Source organism: Pieris brassicae, chromosome 3 (genome assembly GCF_905147105.1).
Source record: "Pieris brassicae chromosome 3, ilPieBrab1.1, whole genome shotgun sequence".
Lineage (NCBI taxonomy): Eukaryota > Metazoa > Arthropoda > Insecta > Lepidoptera > Pieridae > Pieris > Pieris brassicae.
The window spans coordinates 4,240,262-4,261,161 of record NC_059667.1 but is presented as its reverse complement, the minus strand read 5'-3'; the positions used below and the strand labels follow the sequence as shown (position 1 = coordinate 4,261,161).

The 20,900-nt window shown below is 32.5% G+C and overlaps 1 protein-coding gene across 1 annotated transcript in view; it reads right to left on the bottom strand.

Annotated features, from left to right (window-relative positions):
• LOC123706856 (mucin-5AC) overlaps nucleotides 1-2,317 on the bottom strand; it is a 62,016-nt gene extending 59,699 nt beyond the window's left edge. Inside the window, exon 1 of the mRNA XM_045656395.1 lies at nucleotides 2,067-2,317. The gene's annotated coding sequence lies outside the window, so the exon portion shown is untranslated. The remainder of the gene's footprint in view (nucleotides 1-2,066) is intronic.
• Between the last annotated feature and the right edge of the window lie 18,583 nt (nucleotides 2,318-20,900).

The window sequence follows — 20,900 nt, the reverse complement described above, 5'->3', positions numbered from 1 at the left end:
CTCACGTCAAAATCTTAGACCATTTGACAAATGACAGTTTTAGTTAATCTTTAATATATTATTTGTCTCTGAATATAGATATTATAGAAATACAATGTCAAGTGCTTCTTTTCTAGTATTATATTTTAAAGAACACCCGGTGGAACTACAACATGAGACCTGGGCTATATAATTCTGTATCTGTTTCATGATCATTTGTTTTTTCCAGCCTGACACACGCCTTCAACTTTTGGATTCCATATTTTTTACTACACCGTACACCGTGTCTTAAATGCGAAATGCACACAATCATGCAATGCACAAGGCAACAATCCATTGCATAGCCGTTATTTGAACTTTTGACCTCAGACTGAACGTTTACATTTATATGTCTTTAAAATGTATCAACATTCGTTAAGGGTAATATTTTTTTCGAATAAAAACCTGAGTTCAAAGTAAAATTGGGATACCACGATGGCTATTATAGTTGATGTTATCTTATTAATGTATTACAAATTAATAGCCCAGTAGTTTTTCTTTTTTACCTCATTTCGTTTACAAGCAGGTATTCATACATTCCGCATGACTGCTGATGCAAATTAGGTACGGTCGAGCCGGATCTTAAACAAGTATTATATAAAACCTTCATATAAAATTCTCCCTATTAATCAGACGTTGAAGTCTTTTATTCTACGCTATTAACAGTTTCTAAGGGAAATTAAATAGTAATAATAGTAAAGTTTATTTGCTAACAAAATATTGTATTTTACAAGTATAACATATTTAAAACATATAGTGTCTAAACATCGGGGATCGTAATTATTTATTTTATATTGTCCGATGATTGCGTGCTTTGTGCTTCAAATGCAAATTTAATTCGCTTTAATATCATAAATTATTAAAATCTTAAAACCTGAGCATGTTTCCAAAATTGAAGAACTCCTTTGTTTGTAGAAACTAAATCTGTTTTACTACGCTATTTTAGTGTACTTATCTCTATCAAGGTATAGACATAATGCATATATTATAATATAGTATCTAAAAAAAAGAAAGATACATTATACGGTTGCGTACATTTTCCGTTTGTTATTAAAGTAAATTGTCAAAGTATATGTGTAATGTGTGATCTTTGGTTTCACAAATTGAATTAACTGTTAACTTGATACACAAAGCACACGATTACTCTAGTGGTAAACAACAATTCATATCCACCAAATATAATTAAAGTTACACATTAATTTGCTTGTTGGAAATTGTTAATTATTAGTTTGAATATTTTATAAAATGATAACTAATTAATCAATTTGGGCTCGGTCAGAATAAAATATGTATATTTATTTGATCATTGCATATTTAGAAACTGTCCGAGCTCAGAATTGTCCATTATTTAATGGACTTTTCTGAGTACGTCTAATGTTAGATTACGCCTAATTATATATTTATAATTTAAAATATCTTGAGGATGGTGTAACTTTACTGCTAAATGTAATGCCCAATTAGGTAACGAGTATAGGGCAGTGAAATCCTAATTTTTTGCTCCAAATGAAAGTCGTAAATAAATATAATATCTACATTAGTAAAGGTACACGTATGCTGATCAATAATATATTTAAATATAACCATTGTTACCGCTAAAACATATATATCACATACAGACTACTTAGGTAAAAATAAAATACCTCAAGAAAGAAAATACCATTAGATCTTTGTAGAAATTCCAAGCTGTTGGCTCACTAATAATAGTTTTTCTTTGATCTTGGCTGAAAATTTCTTTTAAGGCGATCTTTGTCACCTCCGTTTCCTTACTAATTAATGTCGCTGGACCGCCTCAACATCCTAACTCTTAAAATTATAGTAAGGGCTAAATATTATATTGTAGGCTCTACATATACTTAAACTCTAGATTTAAGGACTTACTATCAAGTAAATTACTTGATAATAAAATAAGTATTAAAAGTCTGGAAAATAACGTTGTGCCAGACGTTCCTCTAGAAACTAGGGTAACACTAGCACGTGGGTGGCTATTGATTTTAGTATAATGTTTATTTTAGAAGTAATAGTAATTTGAATGTATAAAATCAACTTACTTATAGCGCCTGCAACAATCCAATATAAAAAAAATTAGAAGAACACAAAAAAAACACAGTCAGACCACAAAGTCGAAATATCACAAGGGAAAACACATGCAGCACTAAACGTGGATTTAGTATGAGCTGGAAGTCAAAGCAGCATGTGGTCACACGGCGATAATCAATTCGAGAGTGTTGTAATATTTACGTAATTTTTTCGGTGTCGTGTGTGATATCGCGTCTACTGAGTGTACCACTCCCGGTGAATGGACGCTCCGCACTGCCATCCGTAGCTGCAAAAGGTCGTTACCAACATTCTCTTTCCGCGCAAGCCTCATGAGTTGGAGCGAGACGTAAGACATTTTCCAATCACCTCCGCACAAGTGAGATAGGGACACACCGATATAACCTCGCAAACCCGAATTCTTGATAGTTTCAACTTAAACTGTGCTTTGGCTTTGTAAATTATAGATATTCGTTGTTGCACAAATATTATGTGAACGGATATGAGTAAATTGGTAATTGTTGAATATTATGTCATATTTTAATATATCAGAAAGTGCTGAGAATTATTTTAAAAAAATATAATTAAAGGCCTGTCCCAGCCTCGCACGGCTGGACATTGCTTATTTTAAATGTTAGGGAAATAAACATAACCTTTATTAGTAACTTTTAAGTTTATTCGTTACCAACTTCCGGAACATAATGCTTTTATTAATATAGTGTATTTATATCGCTACGAAGTAGTTGTACGTTCGAAGAATTTTATGAGAAACCATTAAAAATCGTATCCCACAGAACTCATGATTGTAAACTCATTCAATACATAAATATACCATCTTATGCTTACATGTTATTTTAACTGAGAATTTAAATTTGTTATTGCATTATTTTTATTTATTTACCACTTTTTTCAATGTTTAACAAGTTTAACACTTGTTGACCTAATATTACATATATTTTCGTATATTTGATCGGTCTGGAAAGATGTTCTTATAAGCTATTTATAAGAGAGGTGTAACCATTACCCATATTAAAGGTAACACACCTATGATAACCTCAGTCTCTTGTTGCCTGACTATTATTGTTGGTCATTGTCAGCAGTGTTGGCCTAGTGGCTTCAGCGTGCGACTCCCATCCCTGAGGTCGTAGGTTCGATCCCCGGCTGTGCACCAATGGACTTTCTTTCTATGTGCGCATTTAACATGCGCTTGAACGGTGAAGAAAAACATCGTGAGGTAAGGTTAGACCCAAAAAGTCGACAGCGTGCGTCAGAAGGCTGATCACCTACTTGCTTATTAGATTAACAAATGATCATGAAACAGATACAGAAATATGAGGCCCAGAAGATTGTAGCGCCGTTTTATTTATAAGAGAAGAATCTCGTTGTGGTAAAATAATAAATCTTAGGTTAGTTTAAGTTAACTTAAAATTTATTTATTTATATAAATTGAATTATATGGTAATGAAATGAAGCAACAACAATCTAATATTATTATAAATTGAAATATGAAAGCAAATCTTAAAAGCTTGGTTTAGCAACATAATTGAGGTTACTAAAAGTAGCTTAACCCAGTCCATTTATTCGCAAGTGGTTTGAATATAAATTGCTAATAATACATACACGTAATCACCGATTAACGAATAAATTTCGTAAACAACTTTTAATTAATGCCTCAATCTTGAATGTTTGTTCAGAATTTCGTTGTATTTCACTTTCAGTTTATTTAAAAATGTAACAATTAACGGGAAGAATTCTGTTTTGTTATTGAATCAATCAGTTGGACTTTCAATAAACGAAGATCAAAGCGGGCCAACTCAATTTCCTTTTTCGTTCATTTTGCATCCCTCCGTCTTCAACTGTATCGAGAAATTGCCATGCTGAAAGGCCAAAGAATAAATTAGAGGATAAATACTATATTATTATCAAGTATTTGACTTGTTTAGTGACTAGTCGGTCATCTACCAATTCCTTATTTCAGGGCAGGCAACTGACATAATGTTAAGGGATACCGTGATACACTTGGACACTCACGTATTTCACAAGTATACAGATATCAGAGATAATATTATGATTAAAATTAATGTTCGTGTTATTTTATTAATATACAAACAATAATTTATTTGATTTACCAATTAAAAATATTGCCAACATCAAAGTAATTACAAATAATACGGCAAACAATATCAATATCCTAACAATACCCATTTTGGTTCGTGCAATCGATTAATTTGACTATATAGATAGTTGTATAGACAAAGAAGGTTATTTGTGTTTATTTGAATTAAAAGTCAAATCGAGATTTACAGATTTGATTTAATTCAATACGTTTAAGGAACTGTAGAGTCAACAAAAATGAAAATCCATTATTTTTCTTGTAGTTGGCAGATTTTTGAAGTCGTTTAATTTTTCTTTAATATTATTGAATATATTATTGTATTATTGCTTTGTATTTTTTAGTCGATGACATTCGATCGGTCTGCCTTCTATACCAAAAGTTATATAATATTATTTAATAGCTTGATAAAGCTAATAAAATGTTTTTTAATGTATATAAACATAAAGTATAGCTAAGGATTAAGACAAAGTCCTAAGTCTGTTCGTCGGCCGATCTTTATATTGTTGCTGAAAATGGGATACAAAAAGAATGGTAAAGTTATCTAATTATACGAAAATCGGGAAATGAAGTAATTACCGTTTAATGAAACAATATTTTTTTTTAGATAATTACCAAAAAGTTATAAAGATTAATAATGGTTTAAAATACATTATGACCTTATTTAAATCCGCCTCGTTAGGGCCTGAATCTAAAAATAAAAGAAACTGGATACTTCGCTTCTATTCATTCGATAATGGCCAACTATTTTACACTGAACACTGACATTTTTCTTCGCCTACACAGGCTCGAACTAGAACAATTAATTGGACTACCTTCCAAGTCTGAAATACTTTAATTAAGCTCACCTTAACTTTAAAATAAACTACGCTATTTATCTTTGGTGTTAGCTATATGCCTTTGATTATGTCTTAGCATTTCATTTTACTTGAACCTAGATATTTTACGTGAACGCCAAAATAATTGAAAGAAAATAAACATTACCGGGTTTTATTCAAAACACCTTACAATATTATTTTTAATTTCAGAATTATAGAACGTCCCTATATACGACAGCGTTTCGTTCGCTTTCGTTTGACTGATAAGTTAATAATAAGCCGCTTTGCGTTTTGCATTCTCACTCCTCCGACGCTTAATGTGCAAGCATAGTCATGGCATGCCTCATGACTCATGATGATAATTGTAATGACGATTGACGAAGAAATAAAGTTTTATTTTACATGTTACAATGACATAATTTGCTATTAAATAATATAATAATAGAAGAAATGCTTTACATCTAATCGGATTTCTTAAAATTCTATTTTAACACAACATTTTTTTTAATGTATACTTATCTGGGAACCTTGCTGGTTGAGGGTACAAATAACCTGTATCACCACTTAATTGTTTACCATTGGCGCCCTTGCAACCATAGCGTCAGATTTCTGTATCAGTTTCTTAATAAAAAAAATAATAGGCATGTAGAAAGAAGTGTATTGGCTATGCCGTGTTTTACAGCACGCAATACTTTGTTTGGTTAAAAACTTTACCGTTCTTTTGGTATTCCCAACTTGATGAGGCCGTCCCTCCGTTTGAATTCCGACTGTGTCCCAATAGGCTTCTTCATTCTCTAATCGTTATTAAAACTTGCTTGTTAAAGGGCATCTAATCTCGTAAAACGGGTGACATGCGTCAGGGGCGCTAAAAGCCTTATCATAAAACAGACTCAGAAATGTCTGCCCCAAAGGAGGCTTGGATAACAGGACTTTACAGCACGCCACGGAAAAGAGGCTTTTAGGAAAAATTCAAATTTTATCACCATCCTTGGTGTTGTAATTTGTCGAGGAGCGGGAGCGCTGAATCTATAAAGTTTTTATCGTTTCCGGGTCACGGCTCCTCAAAGATTCGGTATTCTAATCAATATTCTACCGGATTACGAACATGATAATTGAGGTCTCCAGTTTATTGCTTTTAAATCTGACTATGATAGGATATCTCTTTGTGCAATTTTATGTAATTTATAATCTACAATGGATCCAATACATGTAAGTAATTTAAAGAATTACGATTGATAAGTCACGTTTATTATTTAGATTTAGAAAATATGTAGTATATAAGGTAAATACGGGGGAAGGTCTATGTTTATTTTCATAGATAACCTGTCTTCTACAACATAAATTGAACTTCGTATATTGAAATAATCTAAAAATCATATTACAATAGTATACTTTACTAATGATGTTAAGCATTACTGCATACATACTGCACACTACATAAATTCATGATTTTTAGTTAATGACTTCACATTTGCTCACAAATTAATCTACTATTCGTAGTAAAATTTACGGAACGTTTGTCGGATAAACGAAATTAATTACAACTTCTAATCACCGCTATATTAATAGAATTTATAATTAAGTTTTCAAAATTGATTTATTATAATTATCATTGAAAAAAATTATTTTATAATGATAATTATAGATCACTAAAAAAAATTTCATGCAATATGCCTCAGAAAGAAAAATATGCACAAAAACGTTTTAGACTTAGACCTGTATTTTAAAATTTGTAATGAATGTAACATAGTCTCAACCAAACAGTTTTTATTTTTGACGTCTCTATTTTTGACACTTTCCAAAACAAAATTTATTTGAAATTTTGATTAGAAGCTGCATACTTATACAGGTGTTCTATTAATACAATAAATAATATCCATCAATTCATAAATTATGTGATTACATTTATGCATCTGTTTTGTATTAAACAAGCAACCTGAAAGCTATATTATTTTTGAAGTTTGGTCAATGTCAATAAATATGATGCGTTCTTTAAGTAATCAATAAGTGTTTTAGAATGTTCGTGTTTTTAATAAATAAAAAAAAGCTTTTTCTATGCTTGACCATATAATAGTTACATTCACATTTTTAAGTTTCAAAATCACTACTACTTTTATACCACAAATAATTTTACATTATCAAGTTTATAAGTAACAGAAAGCAGCTTGTTATTTAAAACAAAACTCCAAGGTTTCTTCAAATTCCACGCGACAGTTAAGTCGAAATACAAAAGAAAACTTTTGTCTCACAAAAGTTGTTATTACACGTCAATTTTACTTTACGCTTTTAAACCGGCATTTGGGGCAATCAATCAAAGCAATACCTGTTTCAACTTCTATATGAATATTTGTTTTAGAGATGAAGGAAAAAGACAAATACGATACTGGAAATCGACAAGTTCGACGAGCCAATGTTAAATTCTAAGTCAAACTACAACTTTCGAACTCACTTAAGTTGATTTATATATAAAGAAATTTGCTAAAACTAAAATTTGACACTCAAATGTAGAATTTCCTTTAAGCCTTTAAGTAAAGGATACCTATTTACCAGCCCTTCCATAGCAAACTTAACACGGCAAATTATACTCACAATATTATTCACAGGTTTTACACCATACTTACGTTCTACGTTTCGTAACTACGACTGTAATTAGATAATTATTATAATTAATCAATTATTATTAAATAGTTTTTTATTGCCTACTTTCAATCGATGTACAAATAAAAAATAAACAAGTGGTTGGGATGTGCACAGAATCGCGAAGGACAGAACGCCAAGGTTCTTACTGAAGTCACAACCCGGTGGCAAGAGAAAACCCGGAAGACCGAGGCTGCGTAGGAGGAATGGAGTTGTCAAGGACCTCGAAACAAGGGTTCGCAATTGATCTCAATCAATCAATTGCGATGGCGAAGTGTACTTAAGGAGGCTAAGGCCCATAAGGGGCTGTATAACCATTGCTGATGATGAAGTTCAAAACTTGAAGACGGCTGGACCAATTTGAATATATTTTTTATTTATATCTTGAACTCTAAGGAAGGTTTTTATGGAGAAGCAGCTAGATTCAAATAAAAATAATTTTACCAAATGCGTATGTATTTTGCCACAGAACCTGATATTTTCTAATGCATAATTGCAATGAAATTTCAATCTACTTCAATTGGTGACTAAACCTTCATATTTAGGCTCCGGGAATCTCACTCACCGCACGAAGCGCGAGTACCATAAGGACCTTATCATCACATGACGCCGGTTTTCTGTGAAACAGTGGTACTGCCCTGGTCGTGCCTGCCCATTTGGCTGAAATCCGGAGGCACTCTCACTAGGAAGGGATTGACTGATTGCGCTGTGACAGGTTATTTCACTAGTGGCGATGGGGTCGTCACGTCCCTACGGCGTGTTTTGAAATGCCAAGTAAAAAACAGCACTTTAAACTTTTACATCGACTCTTAAAACGCGATAAACTGCATTGAATATATAAAAACAAGAAAAATCTTAGTACTAAAATTTTCCTCGAAGACGACGGAACAGTTTTAACCTCTTTTTATTGGGACTCGAGTTCCGACGTGGCTGTTTTGTTCACGAAACAAAAACTGAAAAAGTAAAACTCTAGTACTCTTAGTGAAACCGAGAAATACGCCACAGACTACATTCGATTGTTTTTGCTAACTTTTTATGAATGTTTCACTTTTGAAGTATGTATTGTTTATTTTAAGCACGCTTTTGTTATTTGGTTTCAGAGATTAATTTTTTGGAATTGTGAATTAATGTGAAATATGTATGATAAAAATATGAAATATTAATATATACTACGTTGAATGGTAAATTAACGACGATTAATTATTATTCTACACTAGTATTGTAAATTATTATGTACGAATTACTTTCAAAATCAAAATCAAAAGTTTTTTATTTCAAATAGGCCTTTGCAGGCTCTTATGAAACGTCTAGTTGCATGGTTCCAAAAAGTGGGTCTCATGGAGAAGAACCGGCAAGAAACTCCATGGACACTCTTTTCAACAATGGTTTAGCTTACAAAGACTCGGTTACAATAGTAATAATCGGCTGAGAAGTTTATATAATGCAAGGTATACAGAGATTCTATACAATGCAAAAGAAAATTGAGTTTTTACTATTAGTGTAAAATGAGATACACACACTTGCACAGCGCAAGTTGCCAGGGAAGCCGCACATGCAGAGATGAATTGGCGCCATACATCTTTATCGTCAACATATTCTTGGATTTTATAATACGCTTTTTTAATTAGGATTCCTTTGATGACGTTTTTTGAATTTTTTTGTCATAAGATCAGTTACACACTTCGGTAGCCTGTTGTAGAATCTGACACAATTCCCAAGAAACGATTTATTCGATTTTGTTAATCTATATTTTGGCACTACTATTTTATGCTTATTCCTGGTATTTATAGATTGAATATCACTTTTGACAGTGAATTGATGCAAATTTTTACGAGCAAACATGATATTCTCTAGAATGTAAAGGGAAGGCAACGTGAGTATATTAATTTCTTTAAATAATTCTCTCAGAGACTCGCGGGGGCCAAGATTATAAATTGCATGAATTGCCTGGAGAGAATTTTCTGGAGAATGAATATGGCATCTACGTCAGCCGCTGCGCCCCACAGAAGAATACCATAGGACATTATGCTATGAAAGTAAGCAAAATATACAAGCTTAGCTGTAGCAACGTCAGTAAGCTGTCTTATTTTTCTGACTGCATAAGCTGCAGAACTTAGTCTACCTGATAATGCTGCGATGTGAGCTCCCTATTGTAATTTACTGTCAATGTTTATGCCCAGGAAAACGGTTTCAGTGATGACTTCAAGTTTGTCACCATCGAGAGCTACGCTAAGCGTCAGTAGTAGACCTACCCTTTGTAAAGCTGAACTGACGGTCATGTAATATGTTGTTAATATTAAAGTGTCTTAGCATCTGATCTAGGATGATTCTTTCGAAGATTTTACTGAAAGCTGGAAGAATTGAGATGGGTTCTTCTTACAACCTGATTTAAAGATGGGAATAGTAGCAATTTTTCTTTCAAGTAGCAATTGATTCATACTGAAGATGTAAGATGTAAAACAATTAAAATAATCAAAAACATGCGTGTGTACTTATGTTAGCATACTTATGTTAACACGCGTTAGAAGTTATACTTCGTCGGCGTAACAAAATAAAAAAAATCCTTTTAAATTTTTTATCTCTCGCCTTATAGAATAAGGGTTTTTTCTACAAACGACACTAACAATGGAAAAAGGGTATTTAATACATTGAAAGTATTATTATAATAGATATTTTATTCGTAAATAAAGTTTATTTAAATATCACAAAACAAGTATTTCTACATAATGAAATAAATGGACATTTTTGTTTAAAAATTTTGACTATGCTAACTTCAGGGTGTCAATTTTTTGTGACGGTGTGCGGGTGTCGATTTTATGTGACGGTTTGCGGGTGTCGGTTTTTTGTGACTGGCTGATTTTTACCTAACGCGCCAAAAGAAGTATAACTTCAAAATCTGAATGGTTTTGAAAAGGTTTCATTATTTCTTAGTTTCCAATATCATTAGCACCGACAAGCTAGTATACATTTTCATAAATCTATGTGAGTGTACTATACGACTAGAATTACATATGTATCTGATATAAAAATGGAGCAGGTAAATAGTCAACAAGATCTCAGAGTCATCACTTGCTGCAAATATTCGCAGGCACGTTATCCAGCGTACCTAAGCCAGCATTATATGCTTATACAATATAGCTAAAGGTAGAAATTACAGAATAAAAATTCGTCTTTATATTGTCACTTCTAATCAGCGACAATTTGATTAAAAACTAAAGCAAAATTTACTTATATAAGATGAGCAAATTTCAAGCATTCACGAATCTTTTGTTATTGGATTGTTGTTAAAGTGGCCCTGAAGGAATTGCCACGCAAGTTTTTAATTAACTTTGATTTGTATGCTAACTTTAGGGTACTTGTGTATTTTAATATTCGCCTTGGGTATTAGTTAAATGCTCTACGATTCAATAATAAACAAGGATTTTTCAAGAGATGTTAAAGGAATTTAGATTTTATTAAATATAGATTTTATCTCTTCAGTATTTGTTCTGTGTTTTCTACACCGAATTATTAGCATTTTATAAATGACTATCATATATTAAGTACAAAAAAATAAATTAAACGCACAAAAAATTTTTGTCAAATAATCAGCAGGAGAAGAAGACAAACACACGCTCAGTAGATAAAAGTTTGTAATTCAGCCAATAAAATTTGTCTTAATAAAAAACACCGCATTTTTACATAAATAATATAGATTGAGGTACAACACTTAGTAGTTTTTGTCTGTCGATGAAAAATTGAAGTTTTGTTATGTGGAATCGGCTCCTCTCCGGAAAGATCTCTCTTTCTCTCAAAAAAAAATACTTTTAAATTTAGATTCACACTCTTGGTGATTTCGGTAGCCGGCTTTAGCAAATAAATAATACTTATACATTGGTTCAATATAAACTTAACGTTTTCATTATGAGATATGTTGCCTGCGGCGCTTCAGTCATATTATGTTTCTGAGATTAGATTAAACCAGTACACAAGACACAGGTATTTGAATTATAATATTAATAGCTTCCTCTGTTGATTGTCTTGGAAGTGCATCTCTAGAGAATCACATATTCGTTCTGATTTTAATGTGTGATGTGTTTACTAATACTCATATCTGCGTCAGTTACAATATAATTTCATTTTCATAAAAATATTTTACCCGCAGGAATCGAAACCAGAACCTCAAAGTTTATAAATAGTACATTATCAAAGATGACAAATATGTTGAGTATGTATTGCATTTGTAGCTTTGACGATTGTTCAAAAGTTAATTTAGTTTAATTTTTCTTCGTTTAGTTTAAAGAAAATTCGAGCCTAAGTTTGATCACGAAGTTACAAAATAAATTTTAACGGTACGTGCTCTATGAGTTTAATTTCACAGAAAATGTGGCGATTATTTTATCTTTTGGAAGAAATGAATTTTCCTTTGAACTTACTACAATATACAAAGCGCCTGGACGAACAAATGTTTTAAGGGCGCACGTTACGTGTGGCGAGTAGCGATTTCTTATTTGTTTTATAAAACAGGGAGCAAGCGAGCATGCACATCTGATGCTAAGTGATTGACCATGAACACTTACAGTACTGGAAGGCTCGGAAGTGCGCTGCCAGCCTTTTAAGAATTGGTACACTCTTTTGTTGAAGGACTATAAATTTTTCTGCTATACCTTCATGTCACTTTAATAAAATGACATCCAATGGTCAGTTTACCCTATGGGATACTCTATTTCATAGACTTTTCCATTTGCAGTGTCACTTTTATGCCACCATCGATTATTTTTGAGTCTATGGACGCATTTATCACGAGTACTTCAGGAATAAATATCTCTAGGCTTCTAATACTTGATAATAAATGACGAGACAAAAGAGACTAATTCGAGATCTTAGGTAAATTAATGAGGTTGCAAGTGCATAAGAGCTTTGTGTGACCAGCGAATAACGTGGTCCGTTCGTTTAATTTGATAACATTACACCGGTTACTGTAATGATGAGATTTAAGAATAAGAGAAGTGAAGCTAAATTATGCCACGGATAGCAGATTGGAAATCAAGTACTACGGCCTTGTTATAAAACGTGGACCTAGTAATGGGAGTTATCATTTTTTTACGCGGCAAATATAACGTTACCATGGTAACAAAGTAAGTTCTGAAAAATTACTGATGTTATAATTGCAACTAAGCTTTCACATAGTAAAACGCGTTTATTTACATATTTTTGAGATTATACGGGTTAAATTATCAATGGATGTTACATGTGTGATCATCCAGAGGTTCAGAAAAGTTATTGTGACTGGAAGAGTGGAGGAAACTAGACCATGAGGCTATCTCCTACTCACTGGACCGATCAAGTACACAGGTCTTATCATCACTCAGAGGTTTGCCAAAGACAGGCGAGGGGAGGAAGTTGTGCGGCGCCATATGACCTTTACAAATGAACGCGAGAATGTGACCGAAGAAGTGTGATCTTGTGATTGCTCTTCTATATGTCCTGTATTCAGACCAGCTTCTTAGAATTCACGGATATAATATAGAATTTGTCGTAGCGTCTTCCTAAGATAGTAAAATACAGATGTCGCCGCCTGAGAATGGCGAACGAGACAATTTGTCACTTGAAATCGATTGACCCACGTCCTTTTCCTTAATATTTTATTTCATTATTTTACTAATATCTTTGGTAAAATAATATCATTTTTTTTAACTTTTCACTGCATTATTATTGCAGTCACCAATACCGTTTATGATCTCATTGCTTAACAGTTTCCTTAGTTCTTCACCAGAACTGGATATATTTACGGGTTTGGGAAGGCTGATATGTATTTGTTTTTTAAGAAGAACTTTTTTTTAGTAGTTTATGATAATATGTTATATTATAATTATGAGATCTAATTATATTCGTAATAGAATAATAGTATGTCTTCTATAACTTAATTCATAAATGATTTTATGCTTAATCTTGCTTATTTTCTTAAAATTATCTTCACTTAACTCAAATTATAATAATAATATATATAACCTGCTGAATTCTTGTCTACAGCATAAATAGTCTGCAGCAGAAACTTTTGCCGATAAACCAACCCCTTAAGGTATAAGACAAAAAAAATAAGTGCTGATGAAAAATAAATTAAACGCGCTAATAAATCTTTTTCTAAACTTTTATTTCTCATTTTACGCGTCGCATAACTCGTTTCACCTTTTAAAGGGATCGACTGACCCTCTAAGACCTTCGATACTTCATTTTCAGACCATTAAAGTTCTACTCCAATACCATTCATATATTCATTATTTATGTTGTTCGACTAACGACTAATTAACATTATTTTCCTCCATACTAACTTCTATAATAAATACTTCAGAATTATGAACGAGAGCCTAACCCCCTTAAAACACAATATCGCGGTTGATTTTCTGTTCCAAAATAAGCAATAATTATTAGATCAAGTGGTAGAATAAGAGATGCATGCATGGATACTAGTTATCGAAACGAAGCCTAACGAACGAAGCCAAGAAAAATAGTCAAAGTGTTTAACGCGGTCCCGCGACCTAGGCAGACATTTTGTATCTATCTCAAACATGGAACAATTTTTTTTATAGAATAGGGGTCATACGGGCAGGAAGCTCACATAATGTTGAGTGATACCATCCATGCAAACTCTCAATGCCAGAAGGATCTTCTGTGCATTACCTTTAAGATTTTCGCTGATTGCTTGAAGGACCCTAAGTCAAACTGGTTCGGAAATACTTCAGTGGGCTGGTCCCACACATGTTGTGAAACAACGGACGTTTGATTGACTTATTACACTGGTGAAATACTGTCACAGGTTATTTCACCAGTAGACGATGGAGTCGTCCTGATGCCGAAAGGTATCCGACAGGGTAAGTAAAATTATATACAGTAAGGTGTCCGATGGAGGAATGTTAAAACACACATCATCGTACTTTTCATTGTTTTCCTTCACATACAAATCAACGTTGCATACATTTACAGAAGAATCCTTAGAGGCTAAGTCAAAAACATTTTATTAAATTATTTAAATCTTAATAAATAACCTTAATGTATACATAATAGGTATTACATAATTAAAGTTGTGTAGCTTGGACTAATCTCGTGGATTAAGATTACCATATACTGTAGTCCGGATCATTATCGCATAGCTTTAAACCATAGTCATTTGTATGTAGCTTCAAAAGAATAAAAGGAAAAGTCATTTACTAGCTAGAATTACCCACGCGCATTGCGAAATTATAAAACAGCTCATCAAAGAATAATTCTTTAGATATAGACCAGTTATATTGTATCCTAAAATAACTGTCATCTATATAATAAAAAAAATGTGTGCGTACAAAGTACACATGACAAAAGTGAAACTAGTGTCTATAGAAACTATAGTCTTTGGTTAACATAGCTTTTACACATTGAAAGAAAACAAGCAATAACACGCAAAAGTCCTAGAAAAAAAAGAGCGTACCAATTCTTAAAACAGCGGCAACGCACTCGATAGCCCACCAGCATTAAGTGTATCACAAAAAAGCCTGCCTGCAGACAGATAGAAAAACTATAGCAAAAAGTGTCGTTACAACTTTTGGTCTTAATTTTTTCCGCATAGCCCCCTTTCGCAACGCGCGATAAGGAACTTCGTAACAAAACATTCTTTGTCTATGGAACTAGACTTAACTGGCTGACTCGATTAATTTACCACACTAAATATTATATTATATTACTATTATAAAATAGTATATTAGAGGTTTTGACATGACGTAGGTGACCTCACTTTTAATAAGTTTTTCGATTAAAATTGCATAATATGTAATAAATGCATACTGGTTTCCATATAATCAAAACACTGGTTAGTCTGAGAAAGGGATTGTGTAGAATGAAAGAAAGAAATTGTTCTCTTTATTAGTACTAATTTGTGTTTTTTTATTATTCACCCTCGTAAAGCAAGTTTATACTTTGAAAATTATGCCATATTTTTCATAAACGCTTCCAACGTGGCAAATAATAGCGCCTTTTTAAACTAAAAGCATCGAAGCGATATATTGCAAAGCCCGCACGTAGAAGGTATTACGATATGCAAATAGACCGATTACCGAACCCCCTATTACCCCATTGCCCCCTATCACCCATCGATATGCGCTCTTGAATCAGTTTTTCTACGAGAAACTTAGACCTTAGAAAGCTCACTTATACCAACCAAGGTATATAACGACTTCTTTCATTTCTTCGTTCTACAGACAGGACCAAATCAAAAATGGCATGTGACTTGGCGGGATGCGGTGGAGCTTTGCGTATTTTATTGAACGTTGAACAATCCTGCGAATTGAAGTGTTTAATTGCTATGAGATTCAAAACAACTGACTCTTGCATTCATTCTAGGTACTTGTATCGCCATTAGTGGGTATCTAAATCCAAAATGACGACCCCTGTGTTACCTGCCATCTTAATTTTAAAGTTTTATTGTTTAAAGACCATTGTTTCTTTAATAACTCGGTCATTTAAAATAAATATATCGTGAAAAATGTATTTTTTTTTATTCATTTTTACAAACAGAAAATTGCGACTAAGTATTTATCGAACTCTTATTCTGTTTACTGACACTTACGGGCACCATAAAAACGGTTCAATAAATAGTCTTGAATTGCAAGAGTAAGCGTAAACCCGAATGTTATTATTTAGACGTGACTATATACAGTACAATTCATATACAGGTCAATTAAATTGTAATAAAAAAAGAATTGGCTGTTCGGGGTTAGAAAGCGGCCGAGTACATTGTGCTTCAATCGCAACATAATTAAATTATAGGCGTTCGCAAAACAATTTTCAGCCAATATTAACTCACACAAGCTGAATTCTCCGCCAAATCGAATTTAGATAACTTAATTTTACAAATTGGAAATAGTGCTTAGGAAACATTTTTTACTCAATATAAAATACAGGACGGGCTCAGAGTCTCGGTAGTTAGACATGTTGGCAGTCTTATGTTCGGTTTCGGGCAAATTAATTGTTTCTGGTTTTCTTTCAATAAGTTCACCTAATTCTCTTAAACATATTAATTCAACAAGCATTGCAACGTACGAGGCTTAAACAATGTTTACGGGTATGTACTAATTGAACTACTACTAAAACTACTATATAGATTTTTTTATGTTTCACCAATTGCTTACTGATCAAAGCCACATTATATAATTTATCCTAATTATTTTACCAAAACAAATCTTATATCTCCAGCCAACGAATATTCAAACAACAATTATTAAGATAAAATAAGTCCTTTTTTAATGTTATAATGAAATACCTATTTTACTTAAAGCAGGTTATTTTCTTTTGAATTTATATATGTACGAATATTGTTTAAGTGAAACTTCTTTATCGGCGTTGTAAAAAAAATTACCCTCACATTTTTCGATTACGCGACACCTTTTTCCGTTACGCGCCATCTTTTTCTTGTCCCTACCACAGTTGATTCGAAGAGATTCGAAGCCATTAATAATAAAAACGATAAAAATGATAGTAATAATTCTATTACTATTAATGAAATGCTGTAATAATCTTAGTAGTAATAAGGTAAAATAAAATATTTGTATTATTTGTATTCATGTCTGTGATAATAAAAACCTTTTGTTAACCTTTATCTTATTTAACTTTATTTTACTAATTTCTGTAAAGTTGCATATAATAGATCATTTTTCTAAAAATAAGGTAATAAAGAAGTTTCACTTCTTACGTGAGTAAACTAGTACACGCACACATTTTTTTATTATATTATATATCTATAAACCATACTATTTATATCTAATTTACTTCACAGCGCGTTTTAATTAATAAAATTTAATTCTTGCTTACATTCAGTTCAAAACATTTTTATGCTTTTAATTTTAAAAGCATCTCAAGTTTCCTCGTCTTGTTTTTAATGCTCTTTGGGTTTAAAAGTTACTACTTGTTAATCACGTTTTCTTTTAATCTGCTTTATTAAGTAAGCTTAGACTATTTTATTATAATAATTATTTATATTAACGACAAAATGTATTAGTTTCATCGGCTGGTTGTTTAATTATGACGTTCATTGTGGGCTTACTTAACTACAAAGCTATGATAGGCTGCGATTAGCATTTCTTAATAACGCCCCGTCTGGTGCCACTATTAACAATTGGTTAAACGAGTTTAAGCGTGGACATAGCAATCTCAATGGTGATCCGCCTAAGGGACGTCCTTTAACAGCGACTACTGAAGATAACATCAGTGCTGTGCGGCGCATGATAGAGGAAGATAAAAGAGTGACCTATCAGTAGATACGGGCAAGCCTAGGCATTGGTATGAGTCAAGTTCAAAAAATATTACACGAACAATTAGGCGTCAGGAAGCTTTGTACCAGATTTATTCCCCATACTTTAACCGACGACCAGAAATATCTTCGTATGGACTGGTGAATATTTGACTATGGCAGGTGTTAAGATAATGAGTCATCCGCCATACAGTCCTGACTTGGCACCCTGTGATTTTCATTTATACCTAAGATTAAGAGAGAAAATTCGGGGCTTTACGAGCTCTGAAGATGAGATGAAAGCGTACGAAAATGCCATAGAAGAGACCACTAAGGAAAAATGGGCCCCTGCTGTTATCAGTGGTTCCATTGAATTCAACGATATATAGAGAGTAACGGAGATTACTTCAAAAAACAATAAAAGTATTGGCAACCTTCTCAACATTTTCAGTGTCAACTAGAAGAGAATCTTAGGATTTATACACTATAAATACAATCGAAGTATATTTGAATAGACTATTATCCAAAAAACTTTTTAACATTTAAACTGACACGCTTTATTGGAAACTATTCCAATCATGTTCCAATTATATTGAGTGGCAGCTGGAAAATCGTCAGGGACAGGAGTTGGTAGGCGTAAAGAGAAAAATAATAGTGATGATTGGACGCAAAATGCTGTTGCAACACTCTCAATTCTCAGTGAAATTGTTTTTACGAATATACAAAGCTATACCATAAAAATACTTCAGGAAGTTATTGAAAGGGTTGAAATTATTACAATGTATTATTTTCCTTTTTTGTTATAATATGTACTTTAATTCTATGTTTAGAGATAGGTTTTTAATTTAATAGAAATTATATAGGGATATTTATAAATTATTGTAAGAAACGTTGAATATATTGAAATATATTGATAAAAATAATAATATATAGGACGTCAGAAGAAAGGCACGTGTGAGAACTTTATTGTAGGAGTACGTGAGTTTCAGCAGTTCTCTAAAATTCGATCGAAAATAGACAAATTTAAGAAATTTAATTATATTCATTATAGGCTCTTAAGCCTTCGTGAATACGTCTAATTTTGGTTCAGTTGGGCGTGTCAGTTTTCTCACGAGATTTCCTCACATTTCGTAAGTTAATTGATTGAGACAAGCGAATGAAGCGGCCAGGTTCCGAATGCACAACTTTTAAAAATCACACGATCGCTAATATGCCGTCGCACAAGTAGATTGAAAATAAATTTTATGTTTTGTGTAAGCCTACAAGAGCCACCTCGCACGAGTGAGTTAAGTAAATATTTAGTTTTCGCGCTCCCCTTCCGATAGTTCAGTCTCAATTAAAACTGAGTTTAATACAAATAAAACTGTTAGATATAAACTTAATATAAATGAAAATTTGAATTTTCCTTTTATTATATGTTATATATCAAGGAATCACCAACTGTTATTTTCTTAAATTATTACAGAAATTAACTTAAAACCAATTAAGTATACATTAAGAGTAACATTAATAAATTCTTTTCTAATTACTTCTGTCAGTCATGAGCTAAAATCATCTACCGAAGATGTCTGTAGGATTATGCATATTTTATTTCTTATGAATAAATTAATTTCATTCTCCATTAAACTCTTAAATATCAACAATAACAATGAGTATTTGCACAGATATACTTATTTGTACAGTAAATAACAGAAGCTTTTGTGTAAAATTGTGTAGGAATCCTCTAGATTCCCTTAATGTTTATTGTTTGTAGCGGATCTGCACTATTCCGCAGTATTACTGCAAAATGTACGCTGTAAACTGCGCTCAACATTATCCCCTAGTAAAATTAAATGTAACTTTTACATTGCTAATTCTAATGGCCTCCTTAAATTGTTTGTATTATACACAAAGATTTATTTTAAGTATCATTTCATGGTATTTAGTATCGCGATGTTCCGACCGAAAATTTCGCGAAATTCACCAGAGGATCTACCATATTCTTTACGATGGTTGACATAACCCACTTTTATCTGTATAAACAGGTCGCTCTATCAAAAGTTTTGTACTGTATAAAATCGATTCAATTCTCTGTGTAAATATATTATAAAGAGTAGACGCTCTAGTGCGCTTCCTAGACACGCTACTTTCATAAACATTTAAATTTTATTGGGACTGACTCGACGCGAAGACTAGATCTGCGCTGGGGCTTGAGAAAGATTCACTTTTCGACTGGACTCACTAACGCAAAAGGAATTTATATAGAAATGACATCTGTCGAAAAGTGATTTTGTCACAAATCTCTGGCATTTCAAGTAATCGTCAAAACAATAATGTCAGCTGTCGATTTTTTTTCAGTTTGCCATGTAGCAATTTTTATTAGATTCAGTGTTGGCCAAATATTATCTAATTGAAAATATAATGTTTTACCGTTGTTTTACATAATTACGGTTGAGTACTTAATCAAGGCATTATTATTTTTTATGTAAAAAGGAGGCAAAAGGGCAGCAGGCTCACCTTATGTTAAGTGATACCGCCGCACATAGACACTTACATTGCCAGAACTTGCGTTGCCGGTCTTTCAAGAATTGGTACGCTCTTTTTCTCTTTAAAATTCGTAAAGTCAAAACCTAACCTAGAATATTTGACTAAAGAACATTCCCGTAATCATCTAGGTACAGGTTATAATATTTTTATTCATAACATTAATTGTTATATGTTTAAATTTCTGGTCCTTGATCTGCATTAGTTGAAGCGAGGGCCCTTCAACGATAGAGCGTTCTAATTACTCTCTTCCTCAAATACGATTGTACATGAATACCTAAGGTTTGAGTTCGAAATCTAGCTGTACCCTAATTTAAATAAAAAAAGCACAATAAACATATCCATAAAATAAAAAATCCTAGATTTATTGGGTCCATTAATAATTGATAAGGTTATATTGGATATACTTAGCCCTATGCGTAGAGTTTGTTTCACTCAGTAGACATTATCTAAATTAAACCATAATGAAGCTTCATTAGACAACATATGTAGATTCAAGCTGAAGTCGCGCTAGTTCATT